The sequence below is a fragment of the Haemaphysalis longicornis genome, unplaced genomic scaffold, assembly GCF_048455015.1.
Source record: "Haemaphysalis longicornis isolate Haplotype H1 unplaced genomic scaffold, Haemaphysalis longicornis Haplotype H1 scaffold_6, whole genome shotgun sequence".
Taxonomy (NCBI): domain Eukaryota; kingdom Metazoa; phylum Arthropoda; class Arachnida; order Ixodida; family Ixodidae; genus Haemaphysalis; species Haemaphysalis longicornis.
This window is the reverse complement of record NW_027526407.1, coordinates 2,317,171-2,330,962: the sequence shown is the minus strand read 5'-3', so window position 1 is coordinate 2,330,962 and position 13,792 is coordinate 2,317,171. Positions and strand designations below refer to the sequence as shown.

At 44.4% G+C, this 13,792-nt stretch overlaps 1 long non-coding RNA gene across 1 annotated transcript in view; it reads right to left on the bottom strand.

Annotated features, from left to right (window-relative positions):
* Nucleotides 1-2,387: 2,387 nt before the first annotated feature.
* LOC144141360 (uncharacterized) overlaps nt 2,388-13,792 on the bottom strand; it is a 28,643-nt gene continuing 17,238 nt past the window's right edge. Inside the window, exons 2-3 of the long non-coding RNA XR_013316549.1 lie at nt 11,641-11,721; nt 2,388-2,605 (exon numbers count right to left, since the gene is read on the bottom strand). This is a non-coding gene — a long non-coding RNA (uncharacterized LOC144141360). The remainder of the gene's footprint in view (nt 2,606-11,640; nt 11,722-13,792) is intronic.

Below are 13,792 nucleotides of genomic sequence, written 5' to 3'. Positions count from 1 at the left end.
CTGCAACTTTTAGGTGGGGAAGAAAGCACCTTGACAATAACGCCAACTCCACACCGGCAGTGGCCATCTGAAGGCCCTCAATCCGGTTGTTCGCCTAGAAAGCACTACATTCGGTGAAGGCCAGCCGTCGGGCTTTTCGCAGATCGGCCACTGCTTATGGCGTATTCGGTTTGCCACTCCAGTCCTCTGGCTCGAAGTCGCCAGATGCCAAGGCGGCTTGCAATCAGAGCGCTAGAGGTAGCGTACCAACCGAATGCATCGGCGATCTCAGAGCAGCGCACCTGTAGTGCCTGTAGGGCCACCGTGCAGCCAGCGGTTAAAGCCGCTGGTTAAACAGGGGCGTTTTGGGACGTGACCCTTAGTCCTGGTTATTTCGCGCCACGCTCTCACTTCGAAGTGAGAGTGGTCGGGAGGGCTCCGAGCCGGAGGCTGACGCTCCGAAAGAACCAAACGAAGGTAGTTCGAGCGCTCGAATTCTACCAACCGAAGGAGCAGCCGCTTTTCAGAGCACTCCAGGGCGCTCATAAACGCGCAACCGAATACGCCATTAGATTATGGTGGTAGCCTCAGAGCTCACACTTCTAGAGCTCTTGATGTTATGGTGGTCTTTTCGGTTGAAAAGCCTTTGGACTATTCGTACTTTAGTGAGGTCGGTGGTGGCTGGTCACGGGTGTTGAATTGAAACGGCAGTTTAACAGTTATGAGTATGTTAGCTATGTATGTGTAAGGAACGATGCCGTAATAATATTTTCACAATAAAAAACCGAGCAGGCAGTAGTATGGTTCGATTTACTGGATTTTGTATTAAAAATGCCCAAAGTATGTACTCGACCCCGCAAAGAATGATCAGGACTTGTAAAAACGTCTTAAGTGTGGCTGTTTAAATTACAGCCATCGTTTTTTTAAAGGCAGTTGAATCCTGTATCAGTAGCCCAAAAAGGAAGCAGCAGATAATAGATGAGCACCATCCTTAAAACATACGGGGAGGCCATCTCTGGAGAATGAGGAATGCTCCAAGGCATCCGCTTGCGGTTTCTGTTCCTACACCTTTATACTTTTTGTGATGTTGGTTGACGTGTGCGTGAATCGCCCAGTCCTCGTTGTCACTGCTCACAGTTAACTCGTTTCTAGAAGAGTACCGCGTGGTGTTTTCTATTTTCTGTGGTTCAACAATGCCCACATGAGCTACTGACGCTGGCGTTCATTCCACTGTTCATGATTTTCTTTTTTATTTCATTTCATTTCATTTATTTACTCTCAATGCACAAAGTGTTACAGAGAGGAGTGGTGGAAAAACCAACAACAGTCTGTGCAAACAAATGGAACATGTTTAAAAAGGGTATGTGTTTATGGTACTCTTGAAGTTGGCAGGGTCAGTGATTGAAAGGTGATTCCAGTGCGATCTTGTGGTTACGAAGGAATTAAAATGAAGATTTGTATGGCTGCTGGGAATTTAAACTTTTAAGTGGTGATCGCTGCGGGATGAAATGTAGTATGGCGACAAAAAAAGAAAGTTACTCAGTGAGTGCATGGTATGGTACAACTTGTGGAAGAGGCATAGGCGCGAGATTTTGTGGCGAAGTGAAGGCTAAGTAGATTTAAAGTTGTCTTTATATGAGTTACGCTTGCTGTACGTCAAAAGGTGGACAAAACAACGCGAGCGGAGCGATTTTGAATTACTTCGAGGCTACTGATATCAATGTTTACGAGTGGAACCCATACAGATGATGAATATTCGGGCTTAGGTCACACTAATGTTTTATAGAGAAGAAGTTTTAGTTGCATCGGGGCAAGGGACAAATTATGGCGTAAATAACCAAGAGTGCGGTTAGCATTGTTTAATAAGGTCAATGTGAGTCTGCCAGGAAAGGTTGTCAGATTCTGTAACGCTAAGGAACTTGTAAGAACTAACTATAGTAAGGGAGGAATTATTAGTACGTAGTTAGTAGAAATGTAACATGTTCGACGTCAAACTCTCATTATCTTGCATTAAGTAACATTAAGCTTCATTAGCAAAGTATCGCACTAAGATGAAACATTGTCTAAGTCACACTCAAGGGCCAGTTATGTGTTCGCGCAGGGTTTCGTATGTGTTCTATACCATGAAGAGTAAAAGTATCCCAATGTTCGACTTTTTGCAGTATTTACACGCACTAGACAAATCGAATTCTGCAGGCAATAAAATAACTCATGGAGTAATCCAAGTAAATCTTCAGCAACACATGTCGAATTCTCGCCATGAATGCCGAAGTAAAACCGACTGCGAAAGTTCACATTACAAAAAAGAACGGTACAAAACCAAATTTCTTTATTACACCACAAAGTAAAATATTTCTCAAACCTATCTTTTTCTTCGCTGAAGAAATGTACTACCAATACATAGACAATTTTATTTGCATTGGACTTTATTTCAACTGAAAATTTTTATCGAGGCAAATTACTTTTGCGAATCCACTTGTTGAACAGAATTAATTCTGACACAAGTCATTGTACACCTGTTTGGTAGGATAGCATTCACTTTTTTCCCCGATGAAGCTGAGGCATTCAGGAGAAATTTTCTTAGGATTGTGGCGAACTCGGAGATCACACCAGGGATCAGATGATCCTTTAAGGATAAAAAAGAGCATTGGTTTTCTAATCTCAATACACGTGGCAAGGTTTTAAATGTGAGGACACTTTTCTGTAAATTGGCTTTACTAGTAATTTTAATGTCTCAGAAATATTGAGAAAAACGAGCACAATTACAGTTGAGCAGTGATAATAAATTAGAATTGGCCTCATCGTGAAGCAATGGAAGCAAAGCTTCATGTTTACTTTATAAAAAAATGGGCCTGGGAGCCCAAATATGCTAATTAGCAACAAAACCGACTAAGTTTTTCTTTATTATATTGCGATGGCATATGGCAAAGACGAATTCAATTACAACCGCTGTAAATTTGGTCATAACAAATTCCAGCAAAAGAGAAAAAATTAGATATGAAATAAAAAAACGAACCGAAAGCAACATCGCACGCACACAGGCTGCTGTACCTTAGAATCAATGGAGCTGCTACTGTGAAGCTACCACTAAAAAATGGATGTTCGCAACGTAGCCTGTGAGTTTCGTTTGTGGGTTCTTGCCGACAGCTATTCATTGATTTGATTTAGTTGTATTTATTCTGGGCTTTAATTACGTTAGGTGTTGTTCCTAAAAAGTTCATCTAGTAATAACTAACAAATATTTCTGTACAAGTGAAGGCAAGTTACTTAAAACTTCAATATTTCGAATTTTTTGCTAATTTTAACATTACGATTACGTTCCGCCGTGTCCGTATAGAACCCGATGTATTGAAACGCCCGTTAATTTACGCCACCGGCCTGCTCCACGTATATTTCCAATTACGCGCCACCCCACCTTCAGCATGGCCGCCCTGGCTATACACTTGTATCCGTAGCGTCCGGTAAAAAACGCAAACAGATAGCTTTAGTAAATTGGATAAAAGTAACGTCTTTCCTAAGGCGGACGGTATAGAAGGAGCTTTATTGTGGTCTACGGAGATGTGAAGCTGAGTGGATGGTGTGGGGCCTACTGAGAGATTGTAAATTTCTCAGGTCAGATGTGTAGAACCCGCCACGGCCAGTAACCGCAAGAAGGTGGCGCACCAAGCACTGTGCTGCCGTCGCTCGGAAGTAATGACCGATTAGATTGATACCCGTCTCGTTTTTATATTTTGAATAAAAGAAAAGAGGCTTTCCGCTGCATTCGATTTCGGACAAGCTGCACTGCCCTGGAATCGTCTTCTGAGGCCTTTCAATAGGCGTTCCGTGGGCGATATACTCACACTGGAGCCAGACACGTGTGGTCATGCTCCCGACAGCATTAGGAGGGGTGGTAGCGGGGAAGCATTAGTGCGTGCAGGTGTTGCTGCGACCTCGGCATGTGCATGAACATTACCAAGGTCGTATTTTTGCTGAAATAGAGGACGTGATGGCTGCCAACCATCCCTAATTACTTCTGTGGTGCTGGATACGGCTCCTTGCGGCTGAGTATCAAAAAAGCTTCGCAATGCTTGTGAGTGTTGTTTCTACATTATCGGCAATTGTAACGATCCCAGTTAAATGTAAAAATCCGATGCCGTTCACGTGGAAACAATCTTTAATTTGTTCCTCAACTTTCTGTTCTTCCCTGCCTCCAGCCCTGCCTTAGACTTCTTCAGCCGTGCACGCTTTATTTCATTTCTCTATCAGCTGTCCTTTTCTTTTCTTGAAGTGTAAGCTTTGTCGTCAGCCGAAGGATCTCCCTGACGGGCAGGCATGATAGTGAGCCAAAGGGAGCATGCTAAGGGCTACACCCTGCCGCACTTGTGTTCGACCGGCTGTGACGCGTGGCTGCCACTTCCAGACAGCATTTTCAACCCCCGGAAAAGTTAAGGCACCAGTGAACATGTGTTTAATATCTCTTACCGCCCGTTCTAAAAGCCGCCGGGTGATATATGGCTGCAAAAGGTACGTGGTTGTCTCCGCGTGTGATGGGTCCTCTCCTGACACCGGTTACTTGTGAGACACAATGTACTTTACCCCTTAAACATCTCACTGTTCACAAGCGCTTTTTCAGTGGTTCCGCCCTCCTCTCCTTCTTTAGCAGACACTGTCCTGGGTCATTCATTGATACACAGTAAGAAAGTCTGTGGCCTGCCTAAACATTCAGACTTGTTTTTCAGCTTGGCGAAGTGCACATGTGCTGTCTCAGCTTGTATTTTTAAATAAGCTGGCAAAGTCGTAGCGTGAATTTTCGATTTTATTTTCTAACCTTAGATGGCATTAGTGACCAAAGGCAACGCATGCACTTATATCTACTTTCATGTGCCGCCACATTAACCTTTCCCAGGTCTTGCAATAGGTTAACCAGAGGACGGCGTAACCTCATGATTCAGGACTGTCGCGGAAGAGCTCCATAACCACTCTGACCAGTCTACGTGGAAAGGGCCTTGTTTATATGCACTGTAGCTCTTCTGTTCCTTCCCACAATTTCACAACATTCACTTTATTGATTTAGTCTTTATTCTCACAGCTTTCAACAGGAAAACGGGAAACCTTGTCATCATCTCAGAAAATTGTCCATATTGGTGTAGTACTTCGAAGTCGAACTGCTGAAATTGGAAGATCCAACGAGATACTCGCCTTTTGGTTGTCTGTCACGCAGTACATATATAAGGCTATGGTTGGCAGTGAAAAGCCTGAACGTCTTGTCCTCAAAATAAAACAGGAAATACTCTATCGCCAGTACAACAGAAACGGCGGCTTTTCTCTGTTGTGCAGTAGTTCCCATCAGACTTGGTAAACGTGTACGGCTAGTACCTAACCACGTTAATTTCTGATTGTAGAAAGAAGAATGTCGTCGGTGCTGTGGAACGTTACCTGCCCAATTGTGGAAGCGTCAGGTCCCGCAATCTCTCCCGCGGGTCATCTTCGACGACAGCACACGTGCCGTGCGTGGAGGGCTGGAGGTCTCCACAATGAAAGTGTGTCTTCGCGGCCACGAACACTGCTTCAAAGCCAATTGTACTACCACTCAGCACCACTTTTAAATCTGTTTCCTACAACGATGCCGTAGATATCATCCCGCTTTGCTTTGTCTCGACAGACTCACCTCATCGCGATTTGGAAATGGTGGCTACAGCTATTTCTCCTGCGGTTAGCCCATACCTTCCCCAGTGCAGATGGATATGCTGTTTTTGATTTTGTGGAAGAACAAAGCTTAATTTAACGTGATGCCCTCAGCTCTTGGCAAGACGTTAGCCACGTCTGATAGATTTGAAAAAGATGGCTGACACATCATCCGCCGTCGTTCTTAACGTGTTTTTCTGCCAGAATACAACATGATCAAAGAAACCGTAGGGAATTTGGTCTGGAACGGCATAGTTCACCCATCAGCCAGCTAGCGGTTGCAGCCCGTTATGTTACTTCGTCAAAAAGAGGTGTCTATGCGGTTCTGCATGAATTATGGGGATGTGAACATGATAAAACGCAAATGTGTGTAAGCGATAACCGGTATCGACGATGCTTCGGATACAGTGCACGGTGCGGAATATTTTCGAGATTTACAATTACAGTATAGTGAGATTCGTATGCACGACGTAGAGGCAGACAAAAAAGGAGCCTTCGCCACGCACGAAGGGCTCTAGAAATAGAATTTGATTCCCTTAAATTTCGCAATGCCTTTAAAAACCTTTGAGCATATAATTGATAATCTCCTCCGAGGTGCCTCAACTGTGTTCTTTGGACGACATTGTGATTTGTTTCAACTAGGGTTGGTTTTTTGAACTACAGTCGAATATTTTTTGATCTGCAACACACAAAAGAGAGCTTAACAGAAAAACAACCAAATTACTTACTCACATTGTCAGTGAATATAGATTTCGCCCCAATCCCGACGATAATTACGCTGTGATAAATTTTCACCAGCCTTAAAGGAGAACTTACACCAGATTTTGACGCCAAAAAATGATATAATTGGCTTCATTAGTTTGCACAGACATCTCAAAGAAATTTTTGCAGCGATGAGATGCCGGAATGACATCTAAAATCGATTTTGATCGTCCCGGCCACGAGCTTCCACAAATCGGCAGCACTAGCAAAATCGCTTTCGGCATGACGAAACATCAGCTGGCGAGTCTGGCCGGTTCAAGGTGACGTCATATAGTCGTTTTCGGAACCGGAAACGATATCCTGCGCTGATGTTGTCGGTGGTATTGATTTTGGCTGGAGACGTACGGGTTTAGCTGTGTGAGCAATGCCTGTAAACTTTGCGCAATTTGCGTGTTCGACGTCTTTCCTCTTCAGTTCGTGGCCGGCGTAGGGTGTTTCCTTGCACTGGTGCCGAAAACTGCGCGGTGCCGGCATCGCGCGGGACGCGATGTCGACGCGCACCACGGAGATGCAGCGGTGCGCATCGCCGAGCTCGCCCAAGTTGTGCTATGGAAAGCTCGCGGAATGCGAAGTACTTCTCGTGGAAGCCTGTCCGAGCAAATCGACGACGACGCCAAGATGCATTATTTTCCACGCGACAACATACAGCGTTAAACGTGGACTGAGCTCGTGCGCGGCGGCGGCCGCAAGAACTGCCGCCCAAGCCAGGGGACTCGGCGTTCTTCGGTTCAACTTGTATGTTGAGAACTTCAATCTTAGTATCGTGGCGAATATTTGATCGCCGGTATCTGTAGAACTGCGAATGACCATCCGTTACACAACTTTTCGCCACACTATCATTCCCTTTTTCCCATACTGAGTTTTATTTTGGCGATAATTGCCGTTTCAGCGATCGGTGACCAAGACTTCGGCCGGGGCCTGTTTTGATTGTAGCGCGCAGGTGGCGCCATCTTTCGGCCGCTCGCCGCACCGCTGTGCCGGCAGTGCTGGGTTGGAGCGCCGATCCTCCGCTGCCGCTCAGCGCAGGCTTACCATCGCGGCAAATATCTGAACGCCCCTTTTAAATTCAGCGCTGATAACAACCCCTAGCACAATTTTTCACCACACTTACATCCACTTTCTCGCATGTGGAGCTTCTTTTTCGCGATAAGATTGATTATGAGAGTGGCGACAAGCTGTTGCTATCACGTCTTCACCGGTTCGAGCCGCAGTTATATTAAAAAACGGACGACCGCGAAGACATCGGCGGCTAATCGCCTGGCGAAATAAAGTTGCTCTGTCTGTCGGGTGGCAGCGACTCATCCGAGGTGACGATTCAGAGAGCATGTCGACTGCTCGCGTGAGTGCGGACCATGTGCAATCGTAGCAGACGATGCGTCGAACGTCCCTCACTTCGCGGGTGAGACCATGACATCAGACTGGCCCGCTTGCAGGCTGGCCTTCGAACGGCCATTTTCCCGCGCGGCGACTGAATTTGAAACTGGTTGTAATAAACATGCTATAATTATTTCTGTGTTGGCAGCTGACGGCTTTCGGTTCGAGTTTCGTAATTACTCGGCCAATAGGTATTCTTTACAGTATAAAAACTGAAAGCGAGAAATTTAGTGTAGTACTCCTTTAATGTCAAAGAGAGGTATGGAGGTTTGTCAATGTAGCGTCGTACTTATGTCGCTTTATTAAGAATTTTGTACCTACTGCTTCACCACCTCGTTGACAACTGGCGCAGTGCTTGTGTGCCCATCAGACTGCGGAACCACGTTCGAGAAGCGGAGGGAATCCTCAACTTCAGTATGCATTCTCTCTTATTTCGGTGCCACACCTCTAATAATACTTCACGGGGATGCGAATGGTCGCGGCATTGGCGCAGTTCGTTTGCATCGTAAGGCCTATTTATCAGAGCGAGTTTTAGCCGACGCCAGCCTTGCTTGAACAGCTCCCGAAAAGAACTATACTATCACAGAACAGAAATATCTGGCCATTGTGTGGTGCATTCATAAGTTTCAGCCATATTTGTGTGGGCGGTAGTTACTTGGTAACAGACCACCAGGCTGTTTTTTGACTGTCGTCTATGTCGGAGACCATTGTTACGTCTCCTTGTGACCGGCAGAGGACATTTCACAATCGCACGTTCAGACTTTTACTATTTCAGTGTCACCTGTTGAACAAGTCAGAGTAGCGACAACCTCTCAACTACCCTCCCTTTAAAGTGGGAAAGTGGCTGCTGTAACTTAATCGATCTTCTGAATGGAAGTCGATTAATTTACAACGGTAATTACACACAAGCCAACCCTTTCCAACTGTCATAACTATCATAACTGTCGAGTTAGGACAGGTACGCGCTTGCCCTCGCATGTAAAAGCACCATTAGACCTAAGAGTGGGATTCTTCTTCGCTAAAACAATCATGACAAATGCGACAAACGGGTCCGTGCTCAACCGGCTTGTCTATGTAGGCATAATTTAAGGGCACTGCACCATTGCACCATGGTCGCACCGCTGGTCACCTCGTGTTTTGTAAAACCTACTACTGAGTGAAGACCCTCTTGGCTGGGCATCCAACATGCTTTCTGTCAACACCGCTAACGACCAAAGTCTCCCTATTCAGGGCTAGTACAACAGCATGTCACTTCCATCTACGCCATTTAACTACGTTGGCATTGCTATATTCGGGCCCGTACCAGCTAATCCTGCTCGACATAGATATATCATCACTGCACATAGCACGCTAAGCAGAAACTGCTCGTTTTCGTACCACCAGCGCTTCTCGGGTTGTTTATTTTTCTTGAAACTCATACTCATGCATCACGGGGACCTCAGGTGCTTCTCAGTTACTGGTGCTGAGCATTGCTATCAAGTATTCTTGCAGAAGTGCGCCCTGCTACTGAAACAGTTCACAAGAAGACATAGTGGTGGCATACACAGAAAAAAGAACTAACGACGCTGTTCCACATCACCCCATCCAGCTCTAGTCCTTAATACCACAGTCTGTCTAGCATTGCTACTCGTGTGCGCGGAAGTGTTTTGTGCAAGCAAGCGCGCCACTTAACAGGTCGACCGGTGTGTTAGACATCAGCGTGAGGATGCTTGACAGCACCTTGGTTGAGTGGACAAAATGCTCGTTCGAATAAGCTTCTTCTACGACGTAAGCGCATACGCAATGCGATCAATACGGGAGTTTCGGGTGACGGAGGTACGTTGAGTCTTGTGGGATGCGGGAAGGAAGTCGCAGCTGCAGACGCAGACGAAAACTTTGAAGATATCGAAGCTCCTGTGCCGACACCAGCTTAAGTGATAAATGGCCCATATCTTCTGCGGAGGTTTGTCGGAACGAACGACGATAGAGAAGACCCACTTGATGCCCTAAAAATGTACGGGACACTCGTGCAGCTGTTTCTAAGAACGTACATGGCCGCAATGATCGCCGACTTCTGCAATGAAAAATAAATTTCTAGTCACCGGGGGGCCATTTGTTTTCAGCTGGCAATTTCCGTGGTGTCTGCACGTAGCCTCTGACAGCCATTTTTTTGGAAGACCTAGACTTTAAAATCACGACGCCGGATACGCTTTGTGAATGCGACTGCAGTATATATTCGAATGTACCGAATTAAAAAACTGACAAATTCATAACGTGATTTACAGAAGCTCGTGATTTAACGAATTCATTGGTAACTCCCCTCAACATCGCTAAATCACGTTTTGATTGTACGTCTAAATTATATACATGTGATCTCGCTCTTCTTATTTTTCTTTACTGTTTAGTTTATTTCCCTTCTGCAATTGTTGCTACCCAAATCGTTTGTTTTGTTTTCATTCATAAATTGCCGTATGCCCTTTCCTTATTGGTGGGTTGTACCCACACCCATTAATAATTTAGCTCGAAAAGCTGCAGAGTGTTTAAAAATAATAATAAAAAACTATACTACAACCCTAAAACATCAGTAAATTTGTATACTTTAAAGGGGGAATCAAAACATTCAATATCGCGCTTTATACCGACTACTCAATTGTGCTACCATCCGGAGATAGGCTAGACGGCAACCACTTATAGGTGCCGTATAGAGTCTCGTATTGGCTCGAGTGTCGACAAGAAGAAACGGCATTGTTTAATAAAGAGGGGCATGCAACTACACAGCAGGCTCATGCTAGTTTTAACTCCACTGACTGGTTATTCTAAGCGCCGCACCATCAGAGTTTATTTTGAACGATGACCCATACCTGGTAAAAGTGCAAATGCCCCTATTTTAATTCAGTTACCTCTCCAGCAATCCACCACCTTGTCCTGAATTGCGTCAAATTTGCAAAATACAGAATGTTTTGTCCCTAACATGCACACACCCACGCTCCAATCGACCGTAGAACTCCAATCTAAAAATGCACTCTCTCGCCAACCCCTAAGCGTGGGTATACTCGTCACGTATTCAAATTTTAAACGATATCGGAGGGAATTAGAAATATTGCAGACGAAGCCGTTTACGAACTCCTAATAAAATGAAGGCCCTGGAAAACATTGCTAGCGAAATTGATGTTTCCTTATTCCAGAAAAAAAGTTTTGTAGAAACGAGAAGTGATACCGCAAACCAAGGTTTTTTCAAGATGACAACTGGAAAACTACCCCCCCCCCTTTACCCCCACTACCCCTTCAGGCCTATCGCCTTCCTTCTCCCATAAACTGCTTCATCAGAGTTGCACTTATTATTTCTTTGGAGATGGTCTGAATAACACCTTTTGTTCGCCGCCCAGCATACACCAACATTTTGGTTGGCAAAGATGTACGCTCTTTTGTGTGTGACTTTATTGTTATACAACAAATAAATGCATTTCCGGTCTGATCTCTCCAAAACCCATGAGAAGCTTTTCTCATTTTCCTAATAATATCAAGCATTACAGCCCTCTCCAAGTGACAAATCTGGAATGCTTTTGGATATGTAATGGCCGCTTATCAAATAGCAACGCTGTAAACTAATTTACCCTCTTTTATGAAAAGATAAATTTAGAATTTCCAATCTTGATTGTTTCTAGTTATTTGTGAGCAAGTAATATTGAGGATGCATTTTAAATCGGGTTAGGCAGACGACGACGATTGATGCAATATTATACTCGCAATATTATTTTAACTTTCTTGCTTATTTAAGAAGCTCTGTTTTCTTGTAATTACATACTCACATGATCAGATACATCTATCTAGAAAAAGATATGCGGGCAACTGCTATACACGATAAAAATATTGCCTCACCATTCTTCACCTTGAATACGCCGCACGTCGCGTTATCATCCATGAAAAGCATTTGCTCAACGGTGGGTTCGTAGGACTTCTCTGTAAAGTAGTTTGTTCATTTGTAATACAGTGAGGCAACTGGTACTTGTGTAACAAAGTTGTTGCAACTAACAGAATAACCATACAGAAAATGTTCGGCGAAATGTGTTCAAACAAATGATTACTCCGCCGGAGCGTGAAACATTTTATTTAAAACAGTGGTCTATTTAGGTAGAAAGCATGTTCTTATATCTGTTCATGCAGAACAATCGACAGATTTGTTTGTCCAGCGCGCCTTGTCTAAGAGGGCGCCATTATTTGAAGGTCTTTAAAACTCACGCACACTAGCCGATAAAAAATGTGGTTTCGCAGCAAACGCAAGTAGTAAGGCGTGTATGAACCGTTTGGAATTTATTTGAATGCGTAGGCACAAAGAGACGCAATACTTCTACAACACCGACAGCTACGTTAGATGCAGAAAATCAGAAAGCTTAAGTGAAGTGCGGAACACGAGTTGCTGTATTGCTTGCGCTGCCAATGTTTCTTGCCTACCAAAATGTCGATGGCTTAAATTCCGGCAGCTCATACTCAGTTGCATCTGTAATGGTGAAAGAACAGTCGTATGAAAGACAACACGCGCGTAGCATCCAGGGTGCTGACTGTTGTATGGAGCCGCACCTGTAACGTGGTACATATGCGCCCTCCTAATAACATGATCATTTTATTACTTAGGCGACAATTTACCTATTTTGCTTTCTTTGAGGAGTAGGCTTGTCATTGGGCGTTCTTGCCCAGTGTGTTGCTATAAGACAGAACGTCCGTTGCTAATCATGTCACCTTTCCGTAAGTCACAGAGAACAATTGAGATATGGTAGAGAGTACCAGGATTCCTTGGTGTGTACGTGGCCTATGATAATTTATAGTACGATTAGGCATCGTAACTACTTTGAGTGAAACAATATTAGGACTGTGTTTTGAAAATCTGGCCCATACGAGCAGATTTGTAAATGCTTATGTACGTCGCATTGTACCAGAGCACGCTGACTAAGCCACTGTGCCTGCGTTTGGTGATGATATCCTATTGCATTTATACCATTGTAGAATCATTGATTGTGTGAAATCATTCGGCAACGTATTCCGGAAAGTTGACGGATATATACTTAATTAAACGCAGTTTGTAATACACGTCACGGGGAGGAATAAAACTTCGTTGGCTCATGCACGACTGCTTACGTGATTTAAAAAAATCCCGGTGATACTTGTCTATTGCTACATCTTTTTGGCGTCTCTTCCTTCGCTTTTGTTTGTTCTTGTCTTTTGGTGCGAATAACGTTGACAGACACCTTTTCTGCAAGAGCCTGCATATATTTATCATTCAAATTTTGCTTATTTGTACTAAGGGTGAATGGCGTGCAAGCCTATTGGAATATTTGGCAATGTTTGCAAGTGCCAAACTCTAGATAACATCTACTACATTTGTTACGACTGCTAGCATGCGAAGATATGTAATTTGTGATGCATTGCCCTATTACTATGGGGAGCCAAGTTCAAATATTCTCTGATCACAGATTCGTTTTAGGGGCGAAGCTCCTCTTTCTCTGGCCCTGTCCCGGCCGTACACGGCACATTGTACACGGCACATTGATGATGATTGTAGCAGGATCCCCCTAGGAATTGGCCAACCAAAGATTAGCCGAAAAGGTAAAAACGTTCAACGCGTTCGTTGCTACTTAACAAGGAGGAGAGGAAGAAGAAGAGGTTTTCGTTCGTCGCCTGCGACCTCAAGACACGTACCAGGGTACGTGACACAAGACGCTCTGCAGAAGGCGACGGCTAAGGTGGCAAAAATGTCACGCAGCGAATTCGCCTACTTACTTACCCATGGAGATTCTCGTCGTCCCAAACAAGCCCTACATAATCCCCACAAACATCGACATTGTCGAAGGGCTTGTCAACGGAGCGGTAGAAAGCTTGACGTGTAGAGTCTTCAATGATGTGTGGGCGAATATTTCATCGTTTTACCGACAAGCATTTTATCTTCGCCCCTCTCATCATCATTCACTTCGTAAAGATGAGGGAATTTTTTTAATTTTCTTTATTCAAGGGCAGGGAAAGTCTGCACGGCACACAA